The sequence below is a fragment of the Cricetulus griseus genome, chromosome 2 (assembly GCF_003668045.3).
Source record: "Cricetulus griseus strain 17A/GY chromosome 2, alternate assembly CriGri-PICRH-1.0, whole genome shotgun sequence".
Classification (NCBI taxonomy): Eukaryota; Metazoa; Chordata; class Mammalia; order Rodentia; family Cricetidae; genus Cricetulus; species Cricetulus griseus.
In genome coordinates, this window is record NC_048595.1 from 47,967,914 (window position 1) to 47,981,060 (window position 13,147).

The 13,147-nt window shown below is 41.5% G+C and overlaps 1 long non-coding RNA gene across 1 annotated transcript; it reads right to left on the minus strand.

Moving 5' to 3' along the window:
* Positions 1-1,122: 1,122 nt before the first annotated feature.
* On the minus strand, positions 1,123-5,021 carry LOC113833991. Its single transcript, XR_003482224.2, has 3 exons — positions 4,730-5,021; positions 3,115-3,193; positions 1,123-1,392 (listed from the first exon to the last, which is right to left on the minus strand). It is a non-coding gene; the product is annotated as an uncharacterized LOC113833991 (long non-coding RNA).
* Between the last annotated feature and the right edge of the window lie 8,126 nt (positions 5,022-13,147).

Here is a 13,147-nt window from a genome sequence, read left to right on the forward strand (position 1 = left end):
ATGTATATCCCCAGGCCCCTTGTGAGTGAAACAGGATGCCCTTGATGACAACTGAAAGCAATAAGACAAGCATCTATACACTGTCTTTGCAGCCCACTCAATGTGGACCTGAGCCCTGACTCCCTCATCTCTACTCTGTTTTCTTCCTCTCTTTGCAAAGCGTGTGTAACGAGCTGCAACACCTAACTATTAGAAGAAGATATCTATGATAAGCACTGCTCCTCATCCTTGAGATGCATCCATTACTACCTCTTCCAACCAAATAACCTCAAGCTCCCATCCTTCTCTGTGTCCCTCTATCATTTGTGAAATTATTGTATTTGGATAAACAACCTTCAAACTCTTGCCTGTTCTGACCTTCTACCATCCTGTGGGTGTGTTGACAATGTCCCTCTCATTCTCTGGAATGGAAATTCTTTATTGAAGGTCCATGTTAAGCAAACACGATTCTCTATGAATCCTACAAAGCAAAACCTGACCTGGATTAAGTATCTTAGTGCAATGTCCTGATTGTCCTCAGATGTCCCTAATCAACACACAGTCCTCAGTTACTTAATGTAATCTGTAAAAATTTTGCTGTGCGTTTTCCTTCCTTCATGCCTCCTCTGAGCTTCTCTCCTTATGCTTCATGTTTCGCTATCAGTTTCCTTCCTACGTGTTTATTGTTTTTATTGATAAATTATACTTTAATATATAGAATGAATGAATTTCAGTCTTACTACTAAATTGAAATATTCTTCCCTTATACAATGTAGAGTCTTATTCTATGGCAAAAGAATCCCAGGCATTGTTAAGTATGTTCAAGAGAAATCTGGAATGCAGAGAAGGTGGGAACAGTCCTATGGAGCCCACATTCATGATTTTTTTCCTACAGAACCTAGAGGCTTTACACTTTATTGCCTGACCAGAGCCTGACTAAATGTTGGCAAGACATATCCTGTCACATTTTTGTAGACTTCCACCAGGTTCTGTCTGGCCCACCCAGTCCTCTCCCACCATAGCCTCAAGACAAGTCACACAGCCATCTTTAGTACCAGATTCCTAACTCCCTCAATCAACTGCCCACCCAAGAATTCCAAATCTTTAAAATGATTCCAAGTCAGAAGTCCAAGGAAGCTCTTCCTGATGCAGGCCAAGGCATCTGATTTTGTTTAATTACATCTTCTGGAACAGAACTTCCCAATAAATATTCAGCAAACATAGGTTGGTGAAGGTAAAAACTCTTTGCAAAGTAGAAGTAAAACATAATATAGTTACATAAATTTGGGGAGCATTGTGTTAAGGAAAATAAACCAAATTTCCCAGGGCTTTCAACATGCTATTATACCTTGTGAATGCCTAAACTTCCAGGTTCTTTTAATCAAAATCCAGTAACTTTTTTTCAAAATGCATCTGTGAAAAATAAGATTAATAATACCAGTCATTGCAATGGCCTCCCCTGAAGGTAAAGGATGCTTCCCCCCCTCACTGATGTTGGTCCTGGTGATGTGACCCTCAAGTAATCTACTCCCTCCTGCTGTGCCTTACCTCCTAAAATTCCCAGGGCCTCCCCACATCTCTCGGGGTTCTACGTTCATACCTCCACCATGGCAGACAAAGTTGCTGACACACTCCAAATCTAGCTTCAGCCTCCACCCCTTCTATTTATTTCTATCTTTCATGGTTAATATGTTCCCTCCTCCCAATTGAGATGGTTTTAAGTTTTTGGATTTCAGTGAGCTTCTCCTATTATGCCCCAGGAAGACCAAATTTATTTGTTTCTATTTAAACTTGTACCAGACATAGTGGGCCATGTCTGTGAGGGAGAGCTCACAGGCTATGGCAGGAGGATTGTTAGTTCAAGAACAAACAGCAAAACAATAACTAAGCTTCCAGGCTGAACTCTGAACAAATCATCATAAGAATAGACGTGTGGGATTGGCCAGTCTCTGAGCTACTGACAACGACTGTAGGAAGAGTTAAGTCCATCTCACGGAAGTAGAGTTCATGGAAAGCAGTTTGGGAAAATGAGCTCTGGGGCCCTTCAAAGCCCCTCCTCCTACCAGCCCATCATTGTTCTCTAGTGTTCAACAAAATTGGGGCAGCCTTTTGGATTGGGGATACTTTATCTTTCCTTGCAAGACACAGATTCATTGCTCTATGTGAGAGTTCTAGTTTGTGAACTGAGATGGGTGGGACTACCACCTAGACAAACTGGGACTTTCAGGGCTAACAAATGTCAGAGATGCCAAGGACCAGGTCCCCTGAATCCTAGCACTGATAACTTTTTTTTTTTCAAATCACTGCTATCCCTCTGAAATTTTATAAAAAGATCACATGCCTTTTGTGTATTTGATCCCAGTTCAGATCCACTGTTTTATTTGGAAAGACATCAAATAATGACTTCAAAAACAAAACTCTCCAGGTGAATAGTAAGAGTGTGCATTGTATGATTTTAAGCATTGATTCTAAGAAGCCTTCCATTTATTTAGTCAAACAAAAATAGAAATCCAGTGTCCTGTTATCCAATAGTTCAAGCAACTTTAAAAGCTACTTCAGAAGGATGGAGAGTTGTGGGAAATGACTAAATGACACTGAAAGCAGCACTCTATGCTTTAAAAGTCCAAAAATTAGGCAATCTGTGTGGCAGAAAGATAGGACCTACAGAAATCAGGACATGGCCTTGAACGAGTCCCAGAACTGATAATGTAGGCAAATCATGTGCTTAAGTACTGAAACCAATAGCTGGGTGTCCGATATGTTTTAAAACATTCCTGTTGAATCTGTTTGAAGGTAGAGAGTCTCTTTATCATGTCTTTGTATGCAACATCTGCTATTGGCCAGGTTGCCCAAGCACAATGCACACTGATTTGATGATGTAAACTATCAACTCGGTGCCTACCCCAGAGTTCTTTGGAAGCATTCAGGCAAGGCTGCAAGGTTTTCATCACCAAAAATATGTGTCTGGCAAAGCACTGCCACACATTTCTTGTGTGACAGGAAATAGCAAACTTGTAAAGGGCACTTTGGCTATTTTATCCAGTTATGCACTCATGTATATTCACGCTGCTTTACTGGACAATGAGATATAAATTGAGTTCTCAGGGGTGAGGACCAGAGTAGTGAAGTACTTACCTTGCATGCACAGGGCCCTTGGTTTGATTGCCAGCATCACAACAACCATTACAAAGGGCTTCCATGGACCAGCACCTGTCTGGGAATGATGCTTTCATAAACAATACAGACAAATCCTCCAGCTGTACGGAGCCAATATTCTAGTGAAGGTGAGTGAGTGGCAGATGAGCTAAAAGTTCTTCATATGGCGAAAGTGAGAACTTCCTTGGAAACCACTTAAGCATTAATGGAGATAGGGAATGGAAGGAACTAAAATATTAAGAAAGGCAGTCAGGGAAGATCTTACTGCTACGGTGACATTCATCTCTATGTTCGGCTTAAAAGTCTGTAGCTACTGAGCTGGTCTGCATCAGGGACTCCATCCAGTCAGAGGGAAGAACAATGTAAGACAACATCGGGGATCTTCCCTGAGGTGCTAAATGCAACCTAGGAAGACTTTGAAAAGGAAAAAAAAATAGAAAAGATTTTCAAAGAAATGTGGTGATATCTTGCTTGTACAAATAAAGCCTGTCTGAAGACCAGAGAATGGAGCTTGCCAGTAGTTAACCATAGAGTTCTGGAGGTCTGTACAGACAGACAGAAGAAATGAGATGGCTGGGTGCAGACAGGATGTGCCCAGAGTCCAAAACCTCATTAGTACTGAAACCTGGGAGTAAACTTATCTAAAACTATGTCCTAGCCAATATATTGCTATCTTAGTTAAAATAATTAATAATTAATAAAAGACCAAAAGAAGTTACTTTGGAATGAACATGTCTCAATTGAAGTACTATATGCAGTTTTCTGGAAGTTCATTCCTTTGTTAGATAAAGATAGAGAGAAATCTGGGGGATAGATTCAATAGATAGGTGAATGGATAGAAAGATAGGTAGATAGATGATAGATAGATAGATAGATAGATAGATAGATAGATAGATAGATGAAAGATGGAAGAATGGATAATGGATAGATGATGTGTAGATGGGTGGACAGATAATAGATAAACAGATGATAGATAGGCAGAAAGAGAGAAAGAAAGAAAGAAAGAAAGAAAGAAAGAAAGAAAGAAAGAAAGAAAGATCTTTTAAAGACATAGTCATAGCATATTCTGAAGTGATAGAAAGCATGTTCTATGAGATATGACTAAAGGAACTAAGAACTCAATGTAAAATGTGACTTGAAATATGCAAATTTGAGGTAACAACTATGTACATTATTAGGAAACAGGCTTATGTGTTGAGTTTAGCCAAATGTCCCTCTCCTCTTAGTTTTGTAACCTTGTATTAGTTTGTCACCTGTAAAGTATGTATGATGATCACTTCTCAGCATTGCTGTTGGGAAGCACTAGACACAATGAATATGAAGTCTCTTAGCACAGCCCTGAAACATGGAAAGTGGTCCAGATAATAATGTCATTGCTATTTGTGGAGATAAAGAGCAAAAATTCTACCTTCATATTGGGAAGAGCACTCAAAAATGGCAGCTACCAGAGAACCTGCTTCCAAGTGAACATCCATCCCAAGAGGCATGAAGCCAGAATTATGAGGGTAAAGGAATCGAAACTAGTTTTTTCATTAAATACCAAGTCTTTTTAAAAGATGAGCACCTATAGGAGAACAGGCTTGCTTTCTCTTACCTACAGAATGACATCATCAGCAAGCAATGGCCATGCTTCCAGTTGTAGTGGTGGCTAAGACTCAAGAAGACATGCTCCGTCATTGCCACTCTCCTTGGGCTCAGTGGCATACCCCTTCTAGATGAATGAAAAAAGGACTATTTGTAATCTCAGGATCAGGAGAACCTTCTTTAGGAAAGCAAGCCTGAAGGGAAAGGTGACGTATCAATTAGGCTTTTTAAAGAAGACAGGAGAAGAAAATTAATGTATTCTTACTTGTAAAAATAGCTAAATGACCCAGAGGAAGAGAGTTAGTTGACTGGTTAAAAACAGACCTGAAAAGACTGCAGTTGATGTGTTTCAGTCTCCCAGATAATGGTAGTTTGTGGTTTACAAAGCGGGGTCTGGGTGGTCGTTTTACTGCCTCACACCAGCACACAACTGGAGGAATGATTTTATCCATGCCTTTTTCCTTAATGAAAATGTTTTGAGGACCTGAGCTGCTCTTTGCCTTGTCATTTGAACTATATTTCATCATAGCCTGTTTTACTATGTTTGGAAATTCATCTAGGATGATGAAAAAGCCAAATTACAAACTGGCCTCAGGCCTTAGGGAAATATCTTGGGCATTTTGTTTACTGGCCAGAAGGATGAAATCTGCCCCTTTGAAGCCTTCCTCTTGACACATTTCTGGCCAGACTACACTGAGGAAGTAGATGTTTTAAGTGCAGGGGATGTTGTGTTTCTCTTTCAGGCTTTGGAAAGTTTCCACAATATGAAACTGATTAAAGTGGAAGCACGCTCTGTCCCACATGGTGCTCCTCCTGCCTGCAGACCTCCCCCCCTCAATCCTGGACAGACCACTCTCCATACATCCTCAGATCTTTGCTCAAAGGTGTCAGTCTCTCACCAAGCTGTCCCTGACAGCCCTCCAATATGCAGCCCCACCCTACCCCCACATTCCATACCTTTACAGCCTTGGCTTCTTCAGTCTCCTGAATCTCCTGAACATGATTTCCAATTATGTATTTATCTGAGTGGTGATGCTTTAGTCTCTCTCCCCAGTAAATATAAGACGTCATTTGATAATGTTTTCTACTGTGTCCTAATGGCACAGCATTGGCAGAAGGTACATGCTTAAAAACTGTTTATTGAATGAGTGAATTCATTCCAACTTTTTATGACATTAAATCACACAGATAAATAACTCAATGTCAACTTACCAATAACTAAAGCTTCTTGGAAAGTTAAGAGGTCAACCCAGTCTCTCACCACAGCTTCATGTTCCATCCTTTGGTCCCCATCTTCTATTTTTAAACTTTGCCACTGGGCATGTTTTAAAATATGGCACCAGACATGGTGGTATATGCTCTTAATCCCAGCACTGGGGAGGCAGAGAACAGAGGATCTCTGTGAGTTTGAGGCCAGCCTGGTCTACACAGTGAGTTCCAGGTCATTCAAGGCTACACAGAGAAACCCTGTCTCAAAAACAACCAATAAAACAAAACAAACAAATGTCAGTGTAGGGAATGTGTGTGTGTGTGTGTGTGTGTGTGTGTGTGTGTGTGTGTGTGTGTGTGTGTGTGTGTGGTGTGAATCCTTGAAAACATGATTCTGTTTGTTCATCAAAGTCAGACAAAGGTCCTTTGGAAAAACAGGTTGATGAGGTCTTTCTTGACTGGCCACGTGGGCAGAAGTATTCATGTCAAAGGGCATGAGTGGCACAGTGTATTGGCCCCAGACCTGACACACTCCACAGTACTACCTAGGACTACAATGTTTGCCAATAGTGTTTTGGGGGAAAGTAAAAATTTAACTTAAAAGCTGGATGTGTTTAGGTAATAGGGATGATTTCTGACCTGGCAGCCTGAGAGACTTGCTTCCGGTCTTTTCAATGCCCTCTCCCCACAATGCGCAGCATAAATTCACAAGGGCAGGAACTAAGTCCACCATACTACTCTGCTTACAGCAAGTACTCAGTAATCAGTTAGTAGACATGGCTGACCAACTCTGTCTTGGACAACCTATCAGCAGAGACCTCCAAAGCCAAGAACACAAAGAGACTAGAAACTGGAAAATTAAAACAGAATACTCAAGAACTGTGGCAGATCTGTAAAGACATTAACTTAAGATGTACCTAATATAAATATCTGCAGAAGGGGAGAAGAAGTTAAACAAAACTTAGTTTCCTTATTTTTAGTTAACCTAATATAACATCTTTTTCTAAATAACATCAAGAATATATGAAGTTATGTATAGTTGGTTATCTCTTGTGTGTGTTTTTGCATGCTTAGCTATAAGTAAAATGAATAACAGCTATGGCAGGAGGCAGGAGGCAGGAGGCAGGAGAAAGGAATTTCGTCATTGCTATTATAAGACACTCACAGTACCCACAGAAACTATGTGGAATTTTTTTTGAAAATATAGTTATGTTCATTGTAAACTTAAGTTGCAAAATCCAGTGTAACCACTGAAAAAAGTAAACAAGAAAGAGAGGGGGAGGAGATGGAGGGAAAACAGTAGAGGGGAAGGGGGGGAGGAGAAGGAGGAAGAGAAATACTAAGAAAGGAGGAAAATGGAATGGTGTAAGATGTCCAAAATGACAAAAGGCAGAAAAAGAGTGAAGACAAACTCTGGACCAAAGAACAAATAGAAAACCACAAGTCTGGCAGATATTGATCTATTTATCAGCAATCACCTTGAATACCAGTGGTCAACAGAGAGACTGCTGGGGTGGCCCAGATCACACCCAACTATATGTTAGGGAACCATTAATAGATCAAGAAATAGGGCATCCCAGCACTCCTAAGAGTCCCCTTTCATTCTCCCCCTACTATCGTCCTCACTACTCTGATGTCAAGGGACAGGGGTTAGCTTCTGGTTTTGGCAAGCCCTCATTTTGGACCTAGTTTCCTTCACAGCACATTTGTTCATGATCATCATCTAGATCTTTCAAAGACAAAATGACTGCCAAATGGTCAAAAGCACAAGTATCCTCATGAACCTTAGGGATACACTGACCTGGTGTAGATTGCAATGTCTGAAGCTGGGCCTATCAGAGGGAACAGCTTTCTGGAATCAAACACCACATTGCAAGGTTTGCCTTCTCACCTGCACATTAAGATGGACAAAAAAAAATTGCAGTCAATCCTGACTTGCATTAGTTTATAAGCTCAAATTTTCCTCAATCCTATATTTCTCCCAAAGAATGCAACTTTGTGTCATGGGAGCCCAGTGCACCCTCCCAGCTCACTATCCAGCTGTGTTTTTATGATGATTTGCAAATTTTGAGTCTTTTCTGTACCAGAATAGACCTACCTTGTTTGTGATTTGGATGTGTGTGTTGGGGGGAATGCATACAGGTTGTACATGCGTGTGTAGGTGTGTGTAGGTCAGAGGTCAACCATGGGTGTTGTTCTGCACATGGCTGCCCATTTTGCCAACTTGTGGTTTAGAGATAAGATCTCCCACTGGAACCTGAGGCTCACCCATTAAAGGATTAAACTAGGCTTGCCAGCTAGAGAGCCCCAAGGATCCTCCTATTTCCACCTCTATAATTACAAGCACAGACCACTGCTAGGAGGAAATGGAGCTGCTGATCTAACTGGAAACCATTTGGGTGGGTTTTCTCTCCTCCCCTACATCCTCATCCTCAGCCCTTACCCCTACTCCCTACTCCCAATGTGAACTGGATCTTCTCTGTTAAGTTCTTACCTTCACCTCATTTGACACCTAGATATTCTCACTTCCCCAAGGAAGTTTATAGGCTCAGCTAACAAACCTCACCACATCAGGGGGCTACAGGTACAACAGGCACACCTCAACTAGATGCAACCCCTCTTCCCATTTCCTCTGCACCTTGGAATACAGGACTTCCTCTCCATTCCCTGTTGCTCAGGTATCAGGCAGAGCCTGGCTGTAGGTCTGTGGTGTGGACTATTGATCAATTACATGACATGAAACATCTCCTTCCCCTGAGTCAGTCCTAAAGAAGAGACTTCTATTCTGTCTCATCAGAGCCTGCCATATTACTGTCTGTCAGTCAGTGGCATTAATAACTCTCCTAATAGGTAGCTTACCCCAAAGACAATTCACCCCAGTGTCTTCCTTGAACCCCCAAACATAAAATATTTCAATAATGTAAACAAGTGTGAGCATTGACAGTAATGTCCCAAGTGGCACAAGTCAGTTCCTAGGGTAGCCATGGCAATAGCAGTCTCAAAACATCCACACTTTTACAGACAGTCTCTTTGTTTTTTCCACCTCACTCTCAACCCCTTCTGCCAAACCAGATGCCAATATCTCTGCCTCCATGCTCCACACCAGACCCAAGCAGTCATTGCTAAGGACGTAGTACATCCAGCCTAACTGTTAGGACAGAGCTTCCATATTTTAAGTCATACAGCATTCTTTGCCAACCTTACTGGAAGCATGTTCCTGTATGCACTTATCTTGCTCCACTTGCTACCAGCTAAATTTATCTGCATGGAGTTTAACAACATGGAATTATTAATTAGGGACCAAGCTATTTCCTGAGCACTTTTGACACAACTGTGATTTTCTGACTCTGTGATTCACTCTCATTGCTTTAGCCATCTGTCCCTGAGCAAAATGCATTTTTGTTTTGTTTTGTTTTCAGTTGTTTGTTGTTCTCTTTTCTTTCTTTCAAAGACAGATTTGGAAAAGCAATTTTTGGAAGAGCGATTTTCCTCTCTTTACAGAATACTTTTAATTAAAATGCACTAGCACAATCCCATTAGGGCTCCAACCATGCCTTCTCAAATCCTCTCATTGCAGCTTGTTATCAGAGTTTTTTAGGGTCAGCCCTCAGGCTCTAGCAGCCCTAACAAGCTCGGCTCTGACCTCTGTCCCCAATATGCTAACTAAAGAGAAAACTAATGGAGTAGAGCAGAGAAAGATATATCCACCATAGCCATATTAGAAAGAGGAACAAATACACAGATCCAATGACTGTCCCCTGACAAGTCCATTTTCAGGGTCCCGATGAGAGTGAATTAAAATGGAAGGCAAACTGCCCTTCCTGGTCAAAGTGTGGCAAGCATGTCATTGACACAGCATTGGCTCAGCTCCTTCCTCACATTTGTGAACACTGTGTGATATTTTTCCTGGAGACAAACTTCCCCTCTAGCTAGTAACAGGACTCCAATGTAAGACTCCTGGGAGACATTTCAATTCCCTAAGGTCCATTGTCTCAACAGTCTGAGAGCTGGGAGGGGAACAAGTGTCCCTCTATAGGATATCCTTACTCCTGCTGGGACAGTTACAGCTGGTCATCTCTGTAAATGTTAAATGAAGTCCTTACAAGGACCTCTGAGGCCCCATGGGATATAGTCAAGCCTCACTCACTAACTAACCGGCACTATCTTATCCACCCCTCTAGGTGCAAGCCAGGCAGAGGTGTGCTCTAGCTCAGGACTGGGTACTTGCTCATGCCTCCTTTTGGATTATTTTCTCACTACTGCCTGGACTGGGCTGTCTTCTACTTCCTTTGGATGCAATAAGCTTAGTAAGATTTTCCTGGCTGTTGTGTCATAAGCAGAAGTCTATATCCTTTCCTTCCCTTTATTGCTTTTTCTCTTTCTCACCCCACCTTTTTGTTTGTTTATTTGTTTTGTTTTTCAAGACAGGGTTTTTCTGTGCAACATCTCTGGCTGTCCTGCAACTCTCTTTGTAGACCAGGCTGGCCTTGAACTCACAGAAATCCGCCTGCCTCTGTCTCCCAAGTGCTGGGACTAAAAGCATGTGCCACAACATCCTGCTGCTTTTCCACTTCCATTAGCATAACATATTATTAGTTTATTTAATTTTTGCTTCTTTACAAAAAAGGCAACGGGGGGGGGGCAGGGCATGTTTTAGTTTGCTTTCTGTTGCTGTAGTAAACCATGACCAACAGCAACTTGGGATGGGGTAGGGGCTATTCAGCTTACAGGGAACTAACTGTCCATTATCAAGGGAAGACAAAGCAGGAGCTCCACAAAGGAACTGAAGGCAGAACTGAAACAGAAACCACAGAGGAATGTTGCTTGCTGGCTTGTTTCCAGCCTGGACCTCAGCCACCATTTTTATACATCGCAGGCCCACCTGCTTAGGGATAGTACTACCCAATTCTGGACCCTCCTACATCATTTAGCAATGGAGAAAATGCCCCATGGGCCAATCTGAGAGAGGCAATTCCTCAACTTAGATTATCTCTCTCCAGGTATGTCAAGTTGATGACCAAGAGCAAACATCCCAGGGAAGAAAGGGTTTTGTCCTTTTTATTTCTTAGCTGTATAACAAGAATAATAACTGGAATGTAGTAGGCACTCAACAAACTGCCTGAAAGGATGAAAGACAAATAAAATCTATTGTTGAGTGACTAAAGCTCAGTCAGGTCCTGCTGTGTTTGTTCCTCTCATTATTCACACCTCTCTTCACCAATCCGTTATCTGTAGCCATCTTACTTAAATGGCTCTTCCTAGAAGTCAGTCTCTCTACTTCTGTCATGGCTTAGTGCTTAATGAATTGACTACTAGCACATCAGTCAAATAATTGTGACTTCTAAAATCTCTGTCTTACCCACTTAAAAGTACTATCTATAAGAGCAAAGAATTTACATGTCTCAATTTATTTTTAGATAGAAATTTAATAAAAAAAATTGGCCATATGTGGATAGATACATTTCTACTCTGGATTCTGTTCCATTAATTTATATGAGTGGCCTCAATTAGTCTAAAAATCAAGTTGTATATTAATTTCTTTCTTTCCATTTTTTGTTTGTTGGGGGTTATTTGTTTGTTTTTTCAAGACAGCATTTCTCTGTGTATCCCTGGCTGTCCTGGGAACTCACTCTGTAGACAAGGATGACCTTCAACTCAGAGATCCGCCTACCTCTGCCTGTCAAGTGCTAGTATATTAATTTCTCCAAATTTTTTTTCTAGAAATTTGATTAGGGTTACATTTTTGAAAAATTGATATCTTTCTTTTGATTTTATTTATTTATTATGTATACAACATTCTGCTTCCATGCATATCTGCACACCAGAAGAGGGCACCAGATCTCATTATATAGGTTGTGAGTCACCATGTGGTTGTTGGGAATTGAAGTCAGGACCTCTGGAAGAGCAGTCGGTGCTCTTAACCTCTGAGCCTTCTCTCCAGCCCCCCCCAAATTGATATCTTAATAGTGAGTCTAATCCGTTGAATAGGTACATAGCTGAATATCTTCAAAGCATTGGGGACCACATCTTCTTCCTTTGAAATACCCTGGGAAGCCGGGTATTTAATCCCAGCCTTTAATCCCAGCACTCGTGAGGCAGAGGCAGGTGGATCTCTGTGAGTTTGAAGCCAGCCTGGTCTACAGAGAGAGTTCCAGGATAGGCTCCAAAGCTACACAGAGAAACCCTGTCTCAAGAGAGAGAGAGAGAGAGAGAGAGAGAGAGAGAGAGAGAGAGAGAGAGAAACAGAGACAGAGACAGAGACAGAGAGAAAATTCTCATTTACTTGCCTTTTTTTTTTTTTCCAGATCACCCATGTTTGGATATGGCCCATACATTCTAGAGAGAGAAATCTACTTCCCTGTGTCAAATTATTCAAATGTTAATATCATCCAGAAATGCTTCACAGATTCATCCAAAGCAACAGTTAATCACTATTCTGACACCCATGACCCAGTCTAGTAGACATATAAAATTAGCTGCCACATCAGATCATGTTTGCATTTGAGTTTCTGGACTAAGACAGGTGTTAGAAGAATATATGAGGGTTGGAAAGATGTACTTGTTATACAAACATGAAAACTTGGGTTCAAATCCTCATAAACCACATAAAGATGGGTTCTGTAACACCCATCCGTGAGTCTAGTGCTCCTAAGGAGAGATGGGAGACAGAGAAAGAACTTCTGGAAGCATGTGGGCTAACTGGCCTAGCACAGGCAGCACCAAACAACACAGACACTGTCTCAAACAACATAGAGAGTTAGGGTTGACATCTGAGATTATCCTCTGACTTCCACAGTGTGTCCTGGAATGTGTTCACTCACAGACATACCAACATGCACATATATTACACACACACACACACACACACACACACACACACACACACATTAAACTTTTTTTTTTTAATTCAAAACAATTAACACAAAAGAAGCCAGTTGGCAAGCCCTTAATACCTGGGCTACATGTAACAAAATGGAGCATTATTTTCTAGAAAATCCCTGTGATCTCTGAGTGAGGGAAGAGGTGGCTATCAGGTAAACGACCTATAAAGGACCAGGAGTCTTGTGGTTACAGGCTTTTGAGCCATGGACCTGGCCCAGCTCTTTAACCTATTTTAACCCTTAGAAATGCCCTTTCCGCCGGGCGTTGGTGGCACAAGCCTTTAATCCCAGCACTCGGGAGGCAGAGGCAGGCGGATCTCTGTGAGTGTGATGCCAGC